The sequence below is a fragment of the Mastigoproctus giganteus genome, chromosome 3, assembly GCF_048544385.1.
Source record: "Mastigoproctus giganteus isolate SK-2022 chromosome 3, ASM4854438v1, whole genome shotgun sequence".
Lineage (NCBI taxonomy): Eukaryota > Metazoa > Arthropoda > Arachnida > Uropygi > Thelyphonidae > Mastigoproctus > Mastigoproctus giganteus.
Window position 1 is genome coordinate 114,315,144 of NC_143577.1, and position 15,561 is coordinate 114,330,704.

Genomic DNA, 15,561 nt, shown 5'->3' on the forward strand with positions numbered 1-15,561 from the left:
ACCCTTTTGTTCCCTCTCCTAATCTTGTTGCCCTTCTCTGCATCTGTTCCAAGAGATCTGCATTCTTCCTGAAATTAAGCCTCCAGACTGGTATACGGTACTCAAGAGGTAATATAACCACTGCCTTGTACAATGGGATAATCACCTCCTTATCCTTGCAAAGTTCCTTTATGTCAGTGACAAAACACCATAAGCTATCCTGGTAGCATGACTGCATTGCACAGAGAACTTCATATCTGAATGCACAATTGCCACAGATCTTTTTTATTTTCCACAAAGCTAAACTACCCTGAGTGTAGTTCAACACTCATGAGATTCTTCCTCTTGCTCACTCTATGCATGAGGGGGAAAAATGCAAATTGAGGAAGGACAGTTACTGAACAGATGTGCAGAAGTTTTCCTTTAGCCAGCAGGTTCTTGATTGCTGCAATAAACTTCCATTTCTTGTTGTAATAATAACAGTATTCGCCATATAGTGCAAGGAAGCCAGAGGCTTTTGCTACATTGGCAAAAAAAAAAAGTAGTAGATAAGAAAATACAAATTATATGCTTCCCAACTCACACAGGTAAGTAAACACAGTTGACCTTTGAATTTATTCAAACTGTCAGCCTCAACTACCTGCAAGGGCAACTTCTAGCTATCAATGACTTGCTGGCTAAAAGAAAACTTGCTACAATCTAATCTAAACCTCAAGCCCTGTAACTTTAATTTGTGACCCCTAGTCATGGAATTCTTTAGAACAATGAGAATTCCACCTTCACTCATTTTACAATCACTCTCAGAGCCTTATAAACCTCAATCAGGTCACCTCTGAGGTGCCTGGTTGCCAAGATCTGTAGCCGACATACTCTGAGTCTTTCCATGTATGGTCGTCCTTTTGCCGATCTCGCTATTTGAGTTGTCCATCTTTGGACCCTTTCAAGAAGCATAATATCTTTTATCCATACTTGAACACAGTATTCCAAATGTGGTCTTACAATGGGATTATGACCTCCCTATTTCTACAGAATAGAGTTTGATAAAACATCAATAAGACACCATGGACTTTCCTGTCTGCCTGTTTACACTGTTTAGAAATCTTCATATCTGCCCATATTGTAACTCCCAAGATCCCTTTCCTCCACTGTTTTTAATTCAACCCCACCAAGTATATAATTTACTTTGGGGTTGCTATTCCCCAAGTGTAAGGCCATGCATTTAGCAGCATTAAAACATAGTTGCCACTTTTCTGACCATCTTTCAAGATTATTCAATTCATCCTGAAGGAGTGCTGCTTGGAATTGATCCTTAACGACTCTGCCAATCTTTATATCATTTGCAAATTTTGACATAACGCCTGCTATCCCTTCAGTGATGTCATTTATAAAAATGAGAAACAACAGTGGTCCAAGAAACAATCCTTGAGGAATCCACTCCTGAAATTACACCAATCTGAAGAATACCCATTAATCACAACCTTCTGCTGTCTGCTCTGCATCCACCCAGCAATCCATCTTAGAATCTTACCAGTAATCCTAACCTTTTCAAGCTTATAGAGTAAGTTCTCATGAGGGACTAAGTCAATTGCTTTGCTAAACTCCAAATAAACTATGATGAAATTATTCCGTAAATCCAGCTCATGAGTAACTCTGACAAAATAGCCTACTAAGTTAGGTAAGCACGAGATACCTTTAACAAAGCCATGTTGTGTCCTTCAGAATGCCATATCTATCTAAATGTCCCTGGATTGCACTCTTAGTCACTGCCTCCAAGATTTTTCCTATCTGTGAGCATTAGCAGGGGCATATCATGCAAGAAAGCAAGCTTATACAGCATCAACCAAAAAAAAAACAAAAAAAAAAAACTTCCCATTTCACCCATCCATTCCCTCCAAAAATTTGTACATTTCTTCCTTGAATTTATTTAAGCTATTAACTTCCACAACGACAGATGGGAGTTTGTTCCAGCAATCAACTACCAGCTGGCTAAAGGCAAATTTGGACACATCTATTAGATAACTGATTTTCTCAATTTCAGTTTAAGCCCCATCAGGTTTGTAACAGATCTGAGCAAGAGGAAGAATCCCATTAGCATTGAGCATGCTCAATCCATTCAAAGCCTTATACACCTCAATCAGATCACCTCATAAGTGCCCAGTCTCCAGGCACTGCAGAAGCCGTCCTTCGTAAGAGGCGCATTATGGCTTTGCTGCCCTTGCGCCGTAAAACCTACAAACAAACAAACCATCGTAAGCGCACTTTTTGTTCCCCTGAACAGTCTTGCTGCCCATTTCCATACTCATTCTAGCAACTGTATATCTTTCCTAAAATAAGGTTTCCAGACCTGCATGCAGTACTCAAGGTGTGGCCTGATGATTGCCTTATACAAGGGGATAATCATCTCCTTATGCCTGCTAGCAAAATTCCTGTATATCATTGACAAGACCCCATGATCTACTCTGGCAGCCCGTCTGTCCTGTTCAGAAAACTTCACATCTGACTGAACAATTACCCCCGGGTCTCTTTCATTCTCCACTACCCTGACCACACAGTTGGTACATTTCTCTTGGGTTACTGCTACCCATATGCAGTACTTTGCATCAGTTGGCACTTCTCAGCCATATGCACAAACTTCTCTAGATCTTCTTCCAGTAGCATACAGTCATTACTGTCATTAACAAGGGTTCCAACTTTTGTATAATCTGCAAACTTGGACATTAAGCCTGATATACTTTCATCAATATCATTGATAAATAGACAAAACAACAATAGCTCAACACTGAACCCTGAGGGACTTCACTAATAACATTAGTCCATGAAGAGCAGTGTCCATTGATTACCACTCTCTGTCTTCTATTATTCAACCATTTATCCATTGCAGCAACTTGCCCTAAATGCCATACTGCTCCAATCTGTACAGTAGGCTTCCAAGTGCAACAGTATCAAAACCTTTCCTGAAATCCAAGTACAGTCAGTCCTCGTATAACATGTGTTTACACTACATGAATTCGATCATACACGATTTATAAATAGGGGAACGATATCTTATATAACACGAACCGAATTCGCTTATACACGATTTGCCTTTGTGTTTACAAGAAATGGCAGTGGAACGCAGAATCATCCCAACCGAGCGCAACATGATAGGAATGAAGAGAAGATTCTGAAAATGTATTTGTTTTTTATATCAGTAAAGGGGGAAACACATTTCACCATAATAACGTAAAAACCAACACAATTCCAGCTATTAGTATAATCGCAAATGCAATTAGATCGAGTTTACTACCAGTTTATAACAGATTCCACTAGCAGAAACGCAACTGGAAATTGTTTTTATTGTTTTATGGTAGTAACCCCTAGAAATGTGCTTTAGTAAAATGTGAGGTGTTAAATAGTGTATCTCTGCCTTTATGGTGTTGTTTATTCTGTTGCTATACGCGCGCAGCTTTGTTTATGTGTATCAAGCGTGCCTCCTCATTCTGTAATTGTGCTTTATTCCCTAAAAATGAGTAAAATACCTAAAAGGTGTGAAAAGGAAGCATCCTGGTGAAGACACTGCAGATTCAGAGAGAAAAAGAAAAGCAATATCGATAAACAGAGGCGGACTGGGTCAAAAATTCTTACCCACTTTGAGCGAAATGAAAGACCATGTGATATTGCACGTGCTACAGGCCTAAATGAGGCAATGCCGACAATTACAAAGAATGCAGAGAAAATAAAAACAACTTTCATAGCAGGAACAACTCAAAAGTGTAATTAAAATCCATTAGATTAAGACACAAAGAATTGGAACAGATGGAACGGCTGTCATCTGTTTGGATAGAAAATCAAACCAAAAAACAAGTTTGCTTACAATAGAAGCAAAAGCGTAATAGTCATAATAAAATACAAAAGTATTTTATCACGATATATATTACGATATAAATAAATATTTTATTTATTACATAATAAAATACAAAAGTATTTTATTACGATAATTTATTGTGGTTGGTAATGTTTTGGTTACAAATGTGTGTTCAACCTTGGGTGGTCGGCACCTAACCCTATTTTTCCCATAGGGCCTGTTGTTTATATTGCACGATTTTGCATTGCATGAGGGTTTCTAGGAACACAACTATCGTGCTATACGAGGACTGACTGTATATGATATCAAAATTATTTTTTGCATCCAATTCCTTTGTAACCACGCTACAGTATCCAATCAGATTGTTCAGACAAGACTTCCTCTTAACAAACCCATGCAGTGTTTGAATTATAACTGAAGTCCTGTCTAGATGATCCTGCAGAGTGTCTTTAACCAGTTACTCCATTATTTTCCACAAAACGGATGTTAAACTAACAGGTCAATAATTACTTGTGTCCCCTTTTTTTCTCCCTTTGTGAATAGGAGATATATTTGCACATCTCCAGTCTAAGAGGACCTCCCCAGAGTGCCATGATGCTCTCATAATTATGGCTAAGGGTTTGCTTACTTCCTTTGTTTTCTCCTTTAATATAAATGGATAGATTCCATCCACCCAAGTGTCTGTCTTATGTTTAAATTCAACAATTTCTCCTCCATTTTGCTCTCAGTTATTAGAAAATCATTTAGCCCCCTGTTAGAGTTTAATAAGCTTCTGTTCTCCATCTTCCTATAGATTGCTGATGGGTGAATGTAGATGCAAAATACTCATTGAGTTTGGCAGCTACCTGAGAAGGATCATTTACAGTCAACCCATCGATATCAAGCAGACCAATCTGATTCATCCCCTTCCTTTTAGAGTTTATATAGTCCAAATTTCCTAACAGCCAGGTAATTTTCTTTGTTGATTTTAATGCTCATAACTTTAAGGTAATTTGCAAATTTTGACATAACGCCTGCTATCCCTTCAGTGATGTCATTTATAAAAATGAGAAACAACAGTGGTCCAAGAAACAATCCTTGAGAAATCCACTCCTGAAATTACACCAATCTGAAGAATACCCATTAATCACAACCTTCTGCTGTCTGCTCTGCATCCACCCAGCAATCCATCTTAGAATCTTACCAGTAATCCTAACCTTTTCAAGCTTATAGAGTAAGTTCTCATGAGGGACTTCCATTCTCTAGTCACACAGACCCAACTGTTTGAGATGCTGAGACAATTACTAATGACCTCGCAAAGATTGTTCATTTACCTACCAGAATACTGGACAATCCTAACCATACAGCCAACACGCTTGAACTTTTTCTCAAAAACACGGTCGAAGTGAGTGGTCTTTTAGGCACCTCAGATCACAACTTGGTGATTGTCTCTTCTTCAATGGAGTCTTTATCTCATGGCTATTCCCAATCTCATGTTGTTTGGCACTACAAGAATACAAAATGGGATGAACTGCAAGATTTCTTTTCTTCTTTCCCTTGGTCAGATTACTGTTTAAAAACTTCTAACATTTGCCCATGTTGTGTCAGTGAAATTATTCTTGTAGAAATGGAATCCTTTATTCCACATTAAAATCTTGTCCTTCATCTAAACTACTGTTTTCCAATAAATGTGCTAAGGCTGTTCAAGAGAAGAATGTTGCATATTGTAATTGGCTTGTTTCCAATTCTTCAGTTTCGTTTTCTGCCTACACCAGAGCTCGCAACAATTGTAAAGCAGATGCGCCTCTGTAGCCAGGTGGGAAGGAGCAGCAGTGCGTAGCACACGCTTCTTGATTAGACCATGGTTCGAGTACGTCACCACCAAATACGGAGGATGCAGAAAGGTCAGGGAATGGCCACCGCATATTCCCGGAGCAATATGGCCTTAGTTGCTAATGCTCCTAAAAAAAAAAACCAAATAACAAATAAGTAAAGCAGTTATTAATCAGTCCAAACTATATTTTGAACAGTTTTATAAAAGTAGAAAACTTGCTTCTTGCCCTAATGGTAGCTGAGCATTCTGGTCTCTTGCCAAAGCTATTGGCCGCAACTTTTGCCCATCTCGGCTCCCACCTCTGTCAAAACCAGATGGTTCTATTGTCACTTCGGCCAAGGATAAAGCTGACCTGATAGCATCCCATTTTTCTTCCAACTCATGTATTAATGATCTTGGTAAAACACTTCCCACCATTCCCAGCACGCTCCATTCAATGCCTCCTGTGGTCTTCCGTCAGAAGATTTTGACGAATCTTGATGCTAAGAAAGCTCCATTTCCCGATGGTATTTCTCCACTTTAAAACCTGTACTGCAGAACTTACTCCTGTTCTTTGCCACCTTTTTTCACTTTGTTATTCCAAAGGTGTTTTTCCTTCTGCTTGGAAATTTGTTCATATCCAGCCAGTTCCTAAAAATAGTGACAAATATCTCCCATTAAATTTTCATCATATTGCAGTTATTCTACTCTTTCTAAAGTAATGGCGAAATCAATTAACTGCCAACTCTTAAACCAGCTAGAAACATTCCATCTGATGAATGATCGCCAGTGTGGATTCCGTCAGAGTGAATCCACTGGTGATTCTGGCTTATGTTACCCATTTATGGACAAATTCAATGGAAAAGTTCAGTGAAACACAAGCTGTTACTCTTGACGTCTCAAAGGCTTTCGATCGTGTTTGGCATAAAGGTCTTCTAAACAAGCTTCCATCTTATGGTTTGCCAACTGTTTTTTGTAATTGGTTATCCAGTTTTCTCTCTGACCGCTTACTGAGGGTGAGAGTAGACACTTCTCTGTCTTCTAACTTCTCCACTAATGCTGGTGTCCTCCAAGGCTTAGTTCTTTCTCTCACTCTTTTCCTCTTGTCACCAGTGTTGATCCACTGGTGATATTCTGGCTTATGTTCCCCATTTATTATCCAATATCAGTATAAATACACCATACATAAGTATTTTATCAGTGTAAATACACCATACATAAATTTAACTACATAAGTATTGTAATGCATCATTTGATTTTATCTCATATTGTGGCTACCTTCACAACGAGATAACAGGTATCGCACTACTTCAAATAAATAATGCTTTTCTAGTAGAGGAGACTACTGTTATTTATTTTCAGTGGGCACCACCACCCAAACGCATTTTGCAGCTTGTTGGCTCACTCATATGTGAACGGGCATTCTGCATCCCCCACTCTTTTCCTCTCATACATTAATGCCCTTCTTCCATTGACTGAAATGCTATCCATAGTTTTGCTGATGATAACACATTGCATTTCACTTTCCAGTTTGAGAAACCCTGCCCTGCTCAATCAGCTTCAACTTCTTGAATATCCGCTACCAATTCCTTAAATTCTGATCTCCAGTATGGCAAGGACAACTTAGTTGATTTCAATCCTTCTGAAACTCAGTCGTGTCTTATATATCACAAAAAGGATTCTTCTGCTCCTATACTCTTTGGTGACAGTTCGATTTCTAGGCAAGATGATATATTACTTTTGGGGATTACACTGACTTCTAACCTCTCTTGGCACAAGCACATTACAAATATTGCTTCCTCTACATCTAAAAAACTTGGTTTTCTCTTTTGCTTTCAGCATTACTTTTTTGTCCAAACAGCTGTTCACTCTGTCCATAAATGTGCAGTTACCCATTTATGGACAAATTCAATGAAAAAGTTTGATGAAACACAAGCAGTTGCTCTTGGCATCTCAAAGGCTTTCAATCGTGTTTGGCATAAAGGTCTTCTAAACAAGCTTCCATCTTATGGTTTGCCAACTGTTTTTTGTAATTGGCTATCCAGTTTTCTCTCTGACCGCTCAGTGAGGGTGATGGTAGATGGCTCTCTGACTTCTAACTTCTCCATTAATGCTGTCTTCATTAATGGTGTCCCCCAAAGGTTCAGTTCTTTCCCACACTCTTTTCCTCTTGTATATTAATGACCTTCTTCCATTGACCAGAAATCCTATCCATAGTTTTGCTGATGGTAGCACATTGCATTCCACTTTCCAGTTTGAGAAATCCCACCGTGCTCAATCAGCTTCAACTTCTCGAATATCCACTACCAATTCCTTAAATTCCGATCTCCAGGTAATTCTCCAGTGGGGCAAAGATAACTTAGTTGATTTCAATCCTTCTAAAACTCAGTCCAGTGTTATATCTCACAAAAAGGATTCTTCTGCTCTTATGCTTATATTTGGTGACACTCCGATTTCTAGGCAAGATGATATATCACTTTTGGGGATTACCCTGGCTTCTAATCTCTCTTGGCACAAGCACATTACAAATATTGCTTACTCTGCATCGAAAAAACTTGGTTTTCTCTTTCGCTCATGGCATTACTTTTCTTCCAAACAGCTGTTCACCCTGTACAAAACACAAATCTGCCCTACCACAGAATATTGTTCCCACATCTGGGGTGGTGCCCCCAAAACCTCTGTCATGCTCCTGCTACTTTGTGCATGTTGCTTTGCTGCTCTAGTCTGGGGCATTATTTCTGTTTAAATACGATTTAATTAATAATAAAAATTAATAGGATTTATAAATTTAATTACTTGACAATAATATATTAAGCTAACAGATTCCTAATACAGTGCTGCGTATATGCTGTCTACTTCTACGTTATACATTACACTATCAAGTTTGAGATATACACTACGCTATTCCCTATTGATCTATTATACTAAAACAATGGCAGTTAGTTTCGAATGGTACAAGGTTCAACTGATACTAAGTAATAACCTACAAAATCTCTATCTAAATTCAAAATAACTAAGTAGCGTAACTAGAACCATAAAGCTACTTCTAGAAAATAAATTAATATGCTAATTAAGTCAACAAAATAGCAAAAATTTAAGAAAAACTTATCTGTTTGCTGGAGCCGTAAAATCTTCTGGTTAGTCATAATCAGTCTGTAGTTATCAACTTCACTCTTAGAACCGCTTTTATATATTGGTGATACACTAGCACTTCAGAGGAATTTCCCCGAGTCCAAAAATGTCCTCATAATTAACCTCAATAGTTCAATCTGCTCCCGCCTACTCTCCCTCAAAACTACAAGTATATGCCGTCAACTCCAAGAGCTTACTTGCCTTTATGCTCAAAAATGTTTTTCTAATTAACAATCATCTGTACTTATGACATCACTAATTTCATATGGCTCAGCCTCACTTGCACAGCCTTTTCTCAGCATCAAGGGTCTTTTGTCAGTAAAGACCAATGCAAAGTACCTAATCAATTCATTCAGAACATCAACTGGGTTTTCTAAGGCTTTCTCACACCCAGTGCACAAGGGTCCGATCTCATTAGCTTTCTTCTTTGTTGTATTCACATATATGAAAAATCCTTTGTTCTCATTCTTTGCTCTCTTAGCTAATGCTTTCTCATACACAGCCTTGGCTTCACTGAACTTATTTGTGATACTATTACAGATCAACTTGTAGGCTTCAGTACTTTTCATTATTCTGTAACTGTCTCGTGCTATCTTTTCATGACCAGTCAGCTCCGCAGTCATCCATTTTGGCATCGTCCTCCTGAAATATTTTCTTAATCATCTGTATGCTCTCATGGTTTCTGTGATTTTTGCTTTAAAAGTATTCTATACTTCAAATATATTCCCCATCACTCTGCAATATGCTGCTTATGATGCCATATAGCACCTTAAATTGTCAAAGTCCCCTCTTCTGAAGTTTTAACTTCAGAAGAGGGGACTTTGCCTTTAATTACTGCAACATCTTTCTTCATCTTCCAGTTAACGATTGCATGATCACTACCTGAAAATGGTTCCTGTACTTTAAGCCCTGTGACGTCATCTGATTCGTTAGTCATGATGAGGTCAAGAATATTCTCACCCCTAGTACTTTCTCTAACATTCTGGTACAAATAATATTCATCTAGTTTATTTAAAAACGTTTTTCCGCATCGTGAGTTTCCTTCCCACTTATTCAAATCAATGTGGGGCATATTAAAGTCAAGCATAATAATAACACATTTGTGCTTGCTTGCCCATACCATCTGCATGTAAAGACTCTCGTCATATTCTTCAGTCTTCTGGTCTGTAGATTACTCCCACTCTAATTGTCCTTTGCTTCCAACTAACTCACACTGCACAGATTCTATGCTGGGAGACAATGTCAGACTCAGCAAAAGATCTTTTAGTGCTCAGGCTGCCTTTGATAAGAAACATGATCCCACCACCCCTTCTACATTTCCTATCTTTCCAAAATACATTATACAAATTTTGATAACTCACCATCACCAATTTCTGGGTGGCACTATGTTTCTGTCAGACCTATTATATCAACATTAGTTGTCCTACCCAGGGGTTCAAATTCAGCCATTTTGTTGACAACACTCCTGACATTACCGTAGACACAGCTGAGACTAAGTAGTCTTCTATAGTTAAAAGAGTGAAGGTGAAGTTGGCTTTATGGTCCATAAAGATATTAAAAACAACATTTTGGAATTCAAAATTACACTCTCAAGGGTGTCAAGACTACCACTCAGGATTTCTAAGAGGTACAAACTAAAGGTTATAATGATATATGCACAAACATCAAACCATGTTGATGAAGAGGTTGAGGAAAAGTAGACTGAAATTGAGAGACTTCTGGATAAACAGAAAACTCAATACACTATCATTATGGAGGACTTCAATGCTAAGGTTGGAAAGTCAACAGCACAGAAATGGAAACTAAACAAAATTTAGAATTGGTAAAAGAAATGAAAGAGGTGAAAGACTTGTGGAATTTGCAGAAAAAAAAAAATATAGTAGTAGTAATCGAGACATGTGATGCAAGAAAGCAAGCTTATGTAACATCAGCCCAAAAGGAAAAAAAAAAAAAAAAAAAAAATTTCACACATCCATTCTCTCTAAATGTTTGTTCAGTTCCTCCTTGAATTTATTTAAGCTATCAACTTCCACAATAGATGGAAGTTTGTTCCAGCAATCAACTACCTGCTGGCTAAAGGCAAATTTCTGCACTTCTATTCTATAACTGTCTTTCCTCAATTTGAATTTATGCCCCCTCTGGTTCGTAATCTGAAAAAGAGGGCGAATCCCATCAGAACTGAGCCTGCTCAACCCATTCAAAGACTTAACACCTCAATCAGATCTCCTCAAGCAACTCTATATCCTTCCTAAAATGAGGCCCCCAGACCTATTAGCATACTCAAGGCATGGCCTGACCATTGCCTTATACAAAGGGATAATCACCTCCTTTTCCCTACTAGCAAAATTCCTGTATATCATTGACAATACCCTATGACCTGCTCTAGCAGCCTGTTTGCACTACTCAGAAAATTTCATATCTGATTGCACGGTCACTGCCAGGTCTTTTTCATTTTCTACCACCCTAAGTGTAGTACTACACAACTGGTACATTTCTCTGAGGTTACTTGAATGCTTCCCATTTAGAATTTGCTGCTGATAACATCATCATCAGTTGGCTCCACTTTATACAATTTAAAAACTGTCTGAGACCACTGTATTCACTTTTACGAAAGCAAAAACACTTGTCTTTACCCTTGATGGTAGTTACATCTTTAAGTAAATCCCACAGCTGAATGCTGTGATAACTTTTACCCAGTGGTTCTGTTATCTCCAAATTCTTAATGCATGAATAATCACTGCTGATAATTAGATCATGAGTATTACTCCCTCTGGTTGCCACTCGAACATGTTGCTGTAGAAAACTGTCGTGCAATAAATCTACGGAAGTCTTGCTAGTGTGCCAGTGAACAACCCACAAGTTCCAGTCAATATCTGGTAAGTTAAAATTCCATTATTAGACAATCTGACTTACTAGCACACACCATTTCTCTGTACAGTTGTTTGTTGTACTCATCAGAGTCATTAGGCCTATAACATGCTCCTACTCTCATTTTTGCTTCCCCAGTGCTTACATCACACCAAACTGACTCAACATTGCACTGACCACCCATGTCAACAGGATGCATTTCCTTATATTTTATGTGATTCTTAATTAACATCATAACCCCACCTCCCTTCCTATCCCGTCTATTCTTTCTGCACACACTGTACTCCCCAAATTCCAATTTTGCACTGCTCGTATCCATCTGACACCACGTCTCTGATATCCCAACCATATCCACCTTTGATGTCTTGACCGGCACTTCAAATTTATCAAATTTATTTACTACACTCCTAGCACTGGCATACATGCCAATGCTAGGAGTGATAATAAGAATGAGAATAAGAATAAGAATAGGTGCCTGCAAGTATACAGGCACCTATTCTTATTCTTATTCTTAGTTACCCTAACACAGCCCATGTATTTATTTGTTCTGTGATGACTCCCACCAGTCCCTGAAAACCCCAGCGCCCCACCCTCCAATCTAACAGAAGCAGTGCAAGAATCGCTTGCACCTCTGCCTGTGGCTACTGTTAATCTTTTAGTCTGTGAATCCCCCCAAGCTAGCAGTTTTCCAACCCACCTAACACTGCCTCGATAGCATCAGCAAATATTCTTGCAACCCCTCTATTTAAGTGTATCCCCTCCCTGTAGAAGCAGTCTCTCATGTTAACAAGCAAAGACCACTCTGAGAAAAATTCTGTCATGAGCCTTGCACAATCTGTCTAGGGCCGAATTGATTGACAAGGCTCTCATTGTGTACTCCCTCCTATAGTGTCTGGGCAGAATTGCAGACACTTTCAAATTTAACCCTAGCTCAACACTTTTTTTCAACATTGACCTATACTTGTTAAGGAAGTCTGCAGATCTACTCTTAATGTTATTAGTGCCATCGTGTACAACAATATCACCCTTTGTGCCCATAAAAGATGGTATCTGCTCTACAATGTCATCAACCTTTGCCCCTGGTAGACATACCCTGGTCCTATTCCACCCATCCTTTTTACACAGTATATTACCCATTTCCCTAACTATGGAGTCACTGACAATAACTATCTCCTGAGTAACCAGCGCATTCTTCCTTGGGATTGCCGCTGATGCAGAAGAGGGAGCTCTGGCATTGAGTTGGACAGCTGAGAGCTTGATGGGTCCCCCACTTTAATACCTTTGAGGGAACCTACCCGACTCTTCAAATTCTCATATGTGCCCATCAGAACGCTGAGTTAGTGCCTAATTTCTTGACACTCTCTGCACCTAGCACACACAAAGACATCCTCCTTGGCTAGATCATGTCCTGTTCCAGAATGTTCCACAAACATTTCACAAGTAACACATTTTTTTAGGCTGTGATGCACTGGAGAACTGCCCCCTCGGTTTTCCCCCGAGTCACAGCACTCCTGTTACTTTGTGCTCGTTGCTTTGCTGCTCTAGTTTGGGACATGATTGAATTGTTTGTTTGTTATTTGGTTTTTAGGAGCATTAGCAACTAAGGCCATATTTCTCCGGGAATATGTGGTGGTCATTCCCTGATCTTTCCGCATCCTCTGTATTTGGTGGTGATGGGCTCGAACCCCGGTCTAATCAAGAAGCGTGTGCTACACACTGCTGCTCCTTCCCACCTGGCTATGGAGGCGCCACTTTGTGCTCATTGCTTTGCTGCTCTAGTCTGGGACATGATTGAATTGATTGAAAACAATGAAAATTAATAAGATTAATCAATTTAATTAATAAATTATCAATACTACACTATCTAATAGATTTCTAAATGCAGTGATACGTACTTTTTTTTTTTGTCCTCGCCTTTTCCCATTATATATATATATATGGGGTCAGCGTTTTTATTGTTTTGGCATTGAATTTTTATGGTTGGATGCCCTTCCTGACACCAACCCTCACCCTTTATCTGGGCTGGGGATATGCAGTGGTCATTCCCTGACCTTCCGCACCATTCGTATTTGGTGGTCATGGGCTCGAACCCCGGTCTAATCAAGAAGCGTGTGCTACGCACTACTGCTCCTACTCACCTGGCTATGGAGAAGCACAGCAGTGATATGTACTATGCTATCTAATTTTACATTAGCTACCTATTTACTACAATTAAAATTTTGAATTCAGTACCACTCACTCTATACTATAACAAGCAAGATTCTAACAAAAGAATGGTTTTACATATATTAAGAAGTAACCTACAAAATCTCTATCAAAAATTAAAAATAAAAAGCGTAACTAAGTCTATAAAGCTACTTATAAAGTATGATATAATATGACAATCAAGTAAATAAAATGGCAAAAAAAAAGTTATTACTTGAAGCTCGAATTTCCCTGTATCCACTTGCAATTACGCTCAGCGCCCTCTCTAGAATATAAATCAGATATGTCAGTAATGAACACTTTTTTAAGAAAAGGGTGAACATGGAAGAGGAAGAGCCCAAATGGATTAACAACTAATGAAATTGACTTTATCCTCACTAATAGAAGATATATTGTGGACAATGTTACGGTCCTGAACAGGGTAAGTGTTGGAAGTGATGACAGAATGGTAAGATACAAACGATATAGATATAAGAAAAGAAAGGAAAAAACTGACTCAAGTAAATAATATGAAGAGAAAAAGCAGTACGTACTGTAACTTAGGAACAAGTTTGAGTTTCTGTAAACCTTTCAGGACCAAGATATCAACGAAGAATACAACTTTCTCAAAGGTGAGAAAACTCAAGAAACCTATAGGTAAAAAGAAACCAAAAGAAGAAAACATTAGTCAAGAAACACTTGTCATGATGAACCGAAGACGACAAATGAAGAGCAAGATAAATATTGACAAGGATAAAGTTTAATATATTGAGTTATGCAAAGCCATTAGAAAGAGACTCAGACAGGACATAAAAAGATTCAGCACAAGAAAAGTAGAACAAGCATTAAGGGAAAATAAAAGATTTAAATCAGAAGTGATGAGCAGTAATACAGAAAGACAAATTATACTCAATCTGAAGAATAGATGGTGTACTTATAAATAGAAGAGAATGCATAATTCAAAAAGCAGAGGCTACATAAAATATTATATAAGGAGCAAGAGAACAATTCCAGCAGTGGGGAAGATGGATCACAGATTAGCAACATATATGACATACCTGATATCCTTCCTGATGAGGTGGAACATGCATTAATGAAAATGAAGAACCAAAAAGTCCCACTGAAGATGAAGTTACTATAGAGTTGTTAAAATTAGGATGAAGAGACATGACACAGAAACTGGAGACACTCTTCACAAAATACATTAGGAAAGGTATGACGCCTAAGGAGTTGAATAATGCAATCATATACAGCAACTTTCTTATAAAGCAATCATGCTGTATAAGAAAGGAGATAAATTAGCAATTGGAAATTATAGCCCAATTACCTTGTTGTCCTGCATCTACAAGTTATTCATAAGGGTCATTACTAACAGATTAGAAAGAATACTTCATAAGAATCAACCAAAAGAGCAAGCTGGCTTTAGGACAGGATTCTTAACTATGGATCACTTTCATGTAATATCACAGCTAATGGAGAAAGCAAATGAATATAAAACACCATTATGTCTGGCATTTGTGGTTTATGAAAAGGCATTTGACTCCATACAGCATAAGGCAATGTTTTGGGCACTGGAAAGACAAGGCATTGATACCCCATACTTTATGATTTTTAAGAAAATATATCAGAATGCTACCTCCTTTATTAGACTAGACAAAGACAGTAGCAAATTTAAAATTGAGAAAGGAGTTCAACAAAGAGAGAGACAATATTTCCAAAATTGTTTACTGCTGTACTTGAGGACGCTTTCAGAAGATTAGTC

General features: G+C 38.3%; 1 protein-coding gene across 3 annotated transcripts in view; it reads right to left on the reverse strand.

Annotated features, from left to right (window-relative positions):
- The window catches only part of LOC150088232 (citramalyl-CoA lyase, mitochondrial-like), a 244,668-nt gene that overhangs the window by 104,390 nt on the left and 124,717 nt on the right, over positions 1-15,561 (reverse strand). The window lies entirely within an intron of this gene.